Here is a 6988-nt window from a genome sequence, read left to right on the forward strand (position 1 = left end):
AGAACACTTTGTACATAATATAAAATGGTTGGCACTAGGAAGGGCATCCAACCATAGAAACCATGCCAAAGCGGACATTGGCTCCTGACACAGTTCTGCTCTTAGTTGAATCGTGTCAAATCGTTTAACCCATGCCAACATCGAAAACAGACATTAAATGATCACACGTTTATATTTTCAAAAGAGTGTGCCAGAAAGTGCGACAGATTACCAAAATTTATGGGCCCAGTAGATCAATTCCATACCCAGCTTGTATTTCTGGTGTGGTTTGACGGTCTTCATGATTCTAGACTGGACCAATCAAAGGGTCAGCTGCATATCTTATATAATTGGATATTTAAGTGCATGTAAAACATGTGTACAGTATATAAAGCATAAATACCTATTGTTTTACATTTTGTATATATATATATATATATATATATATATAAATAAATAAATAAATGGAGTTAAACGCAGGTGTTATTCAAATCTTTTAATAACACCTGTGTCTAACTCCATTTATTTATCTAAAACATTTCACCAAAACCTAGAATTTCTACCTTTATAAGTAGGCTGTTATATCCTTGGTACTTATGTGAATTTTTGCTACCCTGGTAACTATTTTTTCCATGTTATTTGTAAACACTGAAAAATAACATTTTTTAAATATGTATATATGTACACATATATATATATATACATACATCTACACACACACACACTGTCCAATCTCACCCACACTAATTAATCCCCTGATCCCCACCCCGCAAAAAAAAAACTTGTGTGATGTCATTAACAGAAATCATTAAAATGCTATGAAGTTGGCCTCTCTACAGTTATACAACCAAGTGATAATAGCAGCCAAATATCCCTCAGAATACACACTACTACCTTTAAGAAAAAAAGGGGGAAAGGCTGTTGCATAATAATGTTGGATGTATAAAACGACAGTTTAGTCACAGCTGGAAGATCTGATCATAGCCTGACTGACCGAGGGTTAAACAATGACAACCGTTAAAAGATGTCAGGAAATGTCTAAGGTACTCTTGCTAAAGCATCTTATTTCTTCTATGTTATTGGAACCTGGAGCAGCCATAGGCACTGAATCAGTCAATGGCTCAGACACTAATTGTACTTTCAACAGTTTATGAACAGACTGCTCTCGAAGGATACAGAATTTTCTCTGACAACCACTTTGGAACTCACACAAAAGCAGCAACAACATATTATAAACTGACGACAAATACATTTTACTTGCTAGACATAGCAGCCAAATCACTCTCAAAGTATTTTCTGTCTTACAAAAAATGGGTCACATTAGATTATAGGATTGTCAATACATTTTATCAAAACAGAAACTGGAATGGTTACTGATCATATCTCTGTTGGATGAAGGCTTATCTGGGATTATCCCTATTGTTTACCACATTTCTGCTGAAATACCCTTCCTTTGTTTCAATTAATCTTGGAAATAATGAAGAATTTGGTGAAAATAACTGTCTTTACAAAGCTGGTGTTTGGAACAAGAATTAATGAAAAATTTTGATGGAAAATTTTAATTCAGATTACTTTAAAAGACAAAATTTGTATCACAGAACTAAGTAGTCTTGTTTGAGTTTGTATCAAAAGGGTTTAACAAGAAAGGAGACGTTGAAGATAAGCAGCTTAACCCTTAAACTGGCCATATCCAACCCAAACATTCTACCCGTTTTATGTTCAAAGTGGTCAGATCTGGCCTCGCAGACCTTCTTTAAAATTTAATCCTAGAAATATTCAATCCATCTCACTGAAATCTCAAAGCTACAAGATACAATTCAAGACAATGTGAATAAATAAACATTTGACAGAGAAATCTGAATGGTAAAGGGTTGACGGAGGACAGAATGGTTGCAGTATTTTAGATCATGGGTCTGTTGAATCAAAGATGGCTTAGAACTAAACAACAACAACAACAATTATTACAAACTGAAATGTAAATTGTCCTTCCTGCCTAACCTGAAGCATAGCAATATTATGTTAGCTTGATCCTAAAAAAGTTGAATTAACCAAAAATATTCCTTGTATTGAGACAAATTACATTTCTAATATAATTCTTAAACAAATCTAAAAGACACTGTGTGTATGAATAAAAACATACTCACACACATGTATGTATAATCCAGCACGTGCTCCAGAAAACTTGACACTTTACCAAAAAGTTTCCACGCAACCTCTATGACTCCAGATCAGCTTCTGTGCAGAGTGTGCATTCCATATAGAAAATGGAATGCAGAAAACATAACTAGTATTTATGCTTTGTATAATATACACGTGTTTCAGAAAGCTGACTATAATTACATAAGCCTAAAGTGTCAGTTACACAACACATTGCAGTCAGCTCACTTCGTCAGTTAATGTACCATATTACTTCCCTACCAATTGAGCTGGCTAGATGCTATGTATGATAGCTTCACATGTGAAAGTGAAAGTAGAAAACTGTCCTGCTCACCCAAAGACCCCACATCATTAAAGAATTTATAGTGTGGTCATGGCTAAGCTAGAGTATAGCAATTTCAGGGTGTTTGGTCTGTGACATTTCCTTACCAAGTCCTCACTAAAGACAAATAAATCCATCTAAAGGGTTCAAACAATAAACAAAAAAAGGATTCTATACTTCAAAAGTCAGTCAGTGAAATATTTATAAAAGAATTGTTTAAGTAAGTAAAAAGAAAATGTTACTATGGAAACAATGATGGTAGTAATGGTAACATTACCACTCTTTGACAATGGTAAAATGATGGATTATTACTGTTCTGTTAATGATTGCTAAAACACTTTAATTAAACCACTTTAATTAACAAAATAATTAGTGGCAAAACAAAGGACTGTTACTGTAATTTGCATGTTATTAGCATTGTAATAAGTAAGATAATATACAAGTCAAATTAATTATGATAATGTATATGTACATTTTAATATCATGGTAATATGTAAATGATATGCAAATGGAAATATGTTTATGTGTAAATGCTGGTACCATGCTTATATGTAAATGATATGCAAATGGGATTATGTTAATGTATATGTTAACATCAAGGTATCATGAAAATGATATAGAAATGGAATTATGTTAAAGCCATGTTAATATGTAAATGGTACACAAGTGAAATTAATTATGTTAATTTATGTGTAAATATTGTCTGGGCAAATGGTAAAAAGGGGAATTAATTATGTTTATGTCTGTGTAAATGATATACAAAGGGAGTTATTAATTATGTTAATATATATGGTAACTGATACCAAAGTGGAAATGTAGAGCAAATTATTGCAATGTAAACTTTTTAGAGCTGACCATAGCATGAGCTTCTCTCACATTGCCTCCTCTTAACTGGTAGAGCTAGTCTTATGTAACAATTGTACAGGGTGGAGCTAGTTGTGTGCAATAAGTGTTGAGTGTGGATCCAGTTGCATATGATAAATGTAATGTGCAGATCCAATTGCATATGGTTGTTGAGCATGGATCCAGTTTTGTGAAGGGAGTGCAGCTACAGCTATCAGAACATAAGTAAAATGGGCAAACGTACAATATTAGGCTATAAATCTGTGGATCAGGAGTTCAAATCTTATTAGCCACTCATGGTATTTTATTTGCAAATGATTCATTCTGTATTGACAGAGTTCACTTCTTTGTTGTTGTGCAGTCACAGGGTATCCCTATTCCAGCAGACCTATAACACCAACAGATGGTTTGGTTGTACAAACAACAAGGTGCCACCATGGATCTGTTGTTCTGGATATACCCGAGAACCGCCACCACCACAAAATGTTTAAATAGCCATAGCATGGCCAAATGGTTAAGAAGTTTGCTTTGCAACTTCAAGGTCCCAGGTTCAATCCTCCTGTTTATCATCTTATGTAAATGTAATTTTCTATAGAGTTGAGTGAATCCATGTATTTTGAAAGATATCGAAACTGGTCAGCTGGATTGTTCCTTTAATTCTGAAGGTTTACATTCTTGTGAAATGCACACTGAGTCTGTCTGAGACTTGTGCTAAGAGACCATGTGTCTGTGGGGTATTCAGCTACTTAGATGTTTATTTAAAAGGTACGGACATGATGGTTCCGGGTTCAGTCCCACTGCATGGCACCTTGGGTAAGTTACTTCTACTAAAGTTTTGGGCGTACCAAAGCCTTGTGAGTGAACTTAGTAGATGGAAACTGAAAGAAACCCATCATATATATATGTCTGTGTGTGTGTGTATGTCCACCACCACCATTTGACAACCAGTGCTGGTTTGTTTACATCCCTGTAACTTAGCAGTTTGGCAAGAGAGATCAACAGAGTAAGTACCAGGCTTTAAAAAGAAAAAGATGTAGCTCTGGGGTCAATTCATTTGGCTAAAATTCTTCAAGGTGGTGCCCCAGCATGGCCACAGTCTAATGGCTAAAACAAGTAAAACAGATGAAGGATGACAGGTAATTCTGGTGATCAGACAACCAACTCCTCATCATCATCTAAACTGACCAAGATTCCTCCATCACACACTCTATACTCCGACATGCCACAGTTGATCGTTATTAGATGGTATACTCACACTTCACCTATGTAGGTCGGGTCTCTGCCTGAAGGGAAGGACCGTATCTCAAAGGCCTTTACAATGTCTCTGAAATTGGTAGGCTGGAGGGAAGAGAATATCCTCGAATCAGACCACCTGGTTTGCATGTTTGCATCAGAATGGAGTCTATGAAAGGCTGAATGGCCAGGCAGTGATGTTCAACAGGGCATGAAGATAGTGGCTCATGTAGGAAATGTTACTTGTGATAGAATGATGTCCTATCCAGGTGAATTTCTCGCTTCATCCCATGAAACAGGAGCTAAACTTCAGATTGGTAGTGGATTACTTGTGATAGAGTGGTGTCTTATCCAGGTGCATTTCTCCCCCACTTCACCCTATAAAAAACTAGAGCCAAAGATCAAATCCCAGAAGCTTCCTGGAGGCTCAGGAAGTGTTTCATTATAACTTGGAGACATTAATTATAGCCTCTCCACCTCTTCATTTCTGAAACTGCTGATCAAAGACACCAGTCCTGGTTGGTGTGGCCACCTCTTAGCAAATATGCTAGAAATTGCTTTGCTCTATTTCTGGGTTAGAGGCTAGTGGTTAGGACCAAGGTCCCATTTGGGTGATGTATGATGTGGTTGATAAAAGATGTGTGACACCTAAATTGAAAGAAGAACCAAATTCTGGAGAGGTCCCAGAAGCACCAAAATGAGAGTGGTGAGGTGTAAATGAATATATGAAAAACAAGATGGCTATATACATACATATATATATCATCATCATCATCATCATCATTTAGCGTCCGCTTTCCATGCTAGCATGGGTTGGACGGTTCAACTGGGGTCTGTAAAGCCAGAAGGCCGCATCAGGCCCAGTCTGATCTGGCAGTGTTTCTACGGCTGGATGCCCTTACTAACGCCAACCACTCTGTGAGTGTAGTGGGTGCTTTTTACATGCCACCCGCACAGGTGCCAGATATCTATATATATATATAGAGAGAGAGACTTATGTCCCAAGTTATTTCCTGAATGCCAGTTCATATAACCAAAACTTAAAGGAGACCTAATATGGAGGTTTCAGAAATATCCATGGGTCCTGCCCCCTTTTCTGAATAACTTATAAAAACTAAAGCACTGATTTTTTTTGTTATTTTTTTTGTTTTGTTTTTCTGTAGTCCTTTGTATTTTGAACTACTTTCCATTTTATATGTCTTCCTTCTCATGTCATGTTCATCTCCTCTCATACACACACACACACTCACACACTTGTCACCCCCCCCCACCTTGTTATTGTTGGTGATGGTCGTTATACTATCATTAAGTCTTACAACTACTTCTGTATACACTTTTTGTCCTTGAAAATAATATAAACATCACATAGTCTCAATTCTAATACAAAGAAAAAAATCTGAATTTGTTGATGTTATTATTATTATTATTATTAAAGTGGTGAGCTGACAGAATCATTAGCACTTTGGCCAAAATGCTTAGTGGTATTTTGTCTACTGCTACGTTATGAGTTCAAATTCCACTGAGGTTGATTTTACCTTTCATCCTTTCAGGGGTCGATAAATTAAGTACTAGTGAAACACTGGGGTCGATGTAATCGACTTATCCCCTTCACCCCAAAATAGCTGCCCTTCTGGCAAAATTTGAAACTATTATTATTATCATTATTATTATTATGGCGGTGAGCTGGTAGAATCAGATGCCAGGCAAAATGGTTAGTGACATTTCGTCCGTCTTTACCTTCTGAGTTCAAATTCCGCCAAGGTCGATTTTTCCTTTCATCCTTTCAGGGTTGATAAATCGAGTACCAGTGAGACACTGGGGTCGATGTAATCGACTAGCTCCTTCCCCAAAAATTTCAGGCCTTGTGCCTAGAGTAGAAACTATTATCATCATAAATTGTTAGCATACTGGACAAAATGCTTTGTGTTATTTCTCCTTGCCCTTTATCTGCTGGGCTCAGATCCCACCCAGGTTGACATTGCCTTTCATCCTTTAAGGGTCAATAAAGTACCAGTTGAACACTGGGTCAATATAATTGACTAGCCCCTTCCCCAAAAATTTCAGGCCTTGAGCCCATGATAGAAGGTATTACTGTTATTAATATTCAAGGCAATGAGCTAATTAAATCGTTAACTTACCTGACAAAATGCTGAGCTGTATTTCTCCTAGGTCTATCTGTTCCAAGTTCAAGCGCCACTGAGGTCAACTTGGCCTTTCATTTTTTCAGGATTAATGAAATAAATTCTACTCAGATATTGGAGATTTAGGTGCAGGAGTGGCTGTGTGGTAAGAAGCTTGCTCCCCAACCACATGGTTCTGGGTTCAGTCCCACTGCATGGGAGAAGGCTAGTTGATTACATCGACCGAGGGTATTTAGCTGAAGATCATGAGTTCAATTCCTGGTGTCACATTATGTCCTTGAGCAAGACACTTTATTTCATGTTGCTCCAGTTT

The 6988-nt window shown here is 36.9% G+C and overlaps 1 long non-coding RNA gene across 1 annotated transcript; it reads left to right on the top strand.

Annotated features, from left to right (window-relative positions):
* The first annotated feature begins 672 nt into the window (after nt 1-672).
* LOC118766800 lies at nt 673-5069 on the top strand. The gene is made up of 2 exons (XR_005002715.1): nt 673-3470; nt 4491-5069. It is a non-coding gene; the product is annotated as an uncharacterized LOC118766800 (long non-coding RNA).
* The last annotated feature ends 1919 nt before the right edge of the window (nt 5070-6988 follow it).

The sequence above is a fragment of the Octopus sinensis genome, linkage group LG17 (assembly GCF_006345805.1).
Source record: "Octopus sinensis linkage group LG17, ASM634580v1, whole genome shotgun sequence".
Taxonomy (NCBI): domain Eukaryota; kingdom Metazoa; phylum Mollusca; class Cephalopoda; order Octopoda; family Octopodidae; genus Octopus; species Octopus sinensis.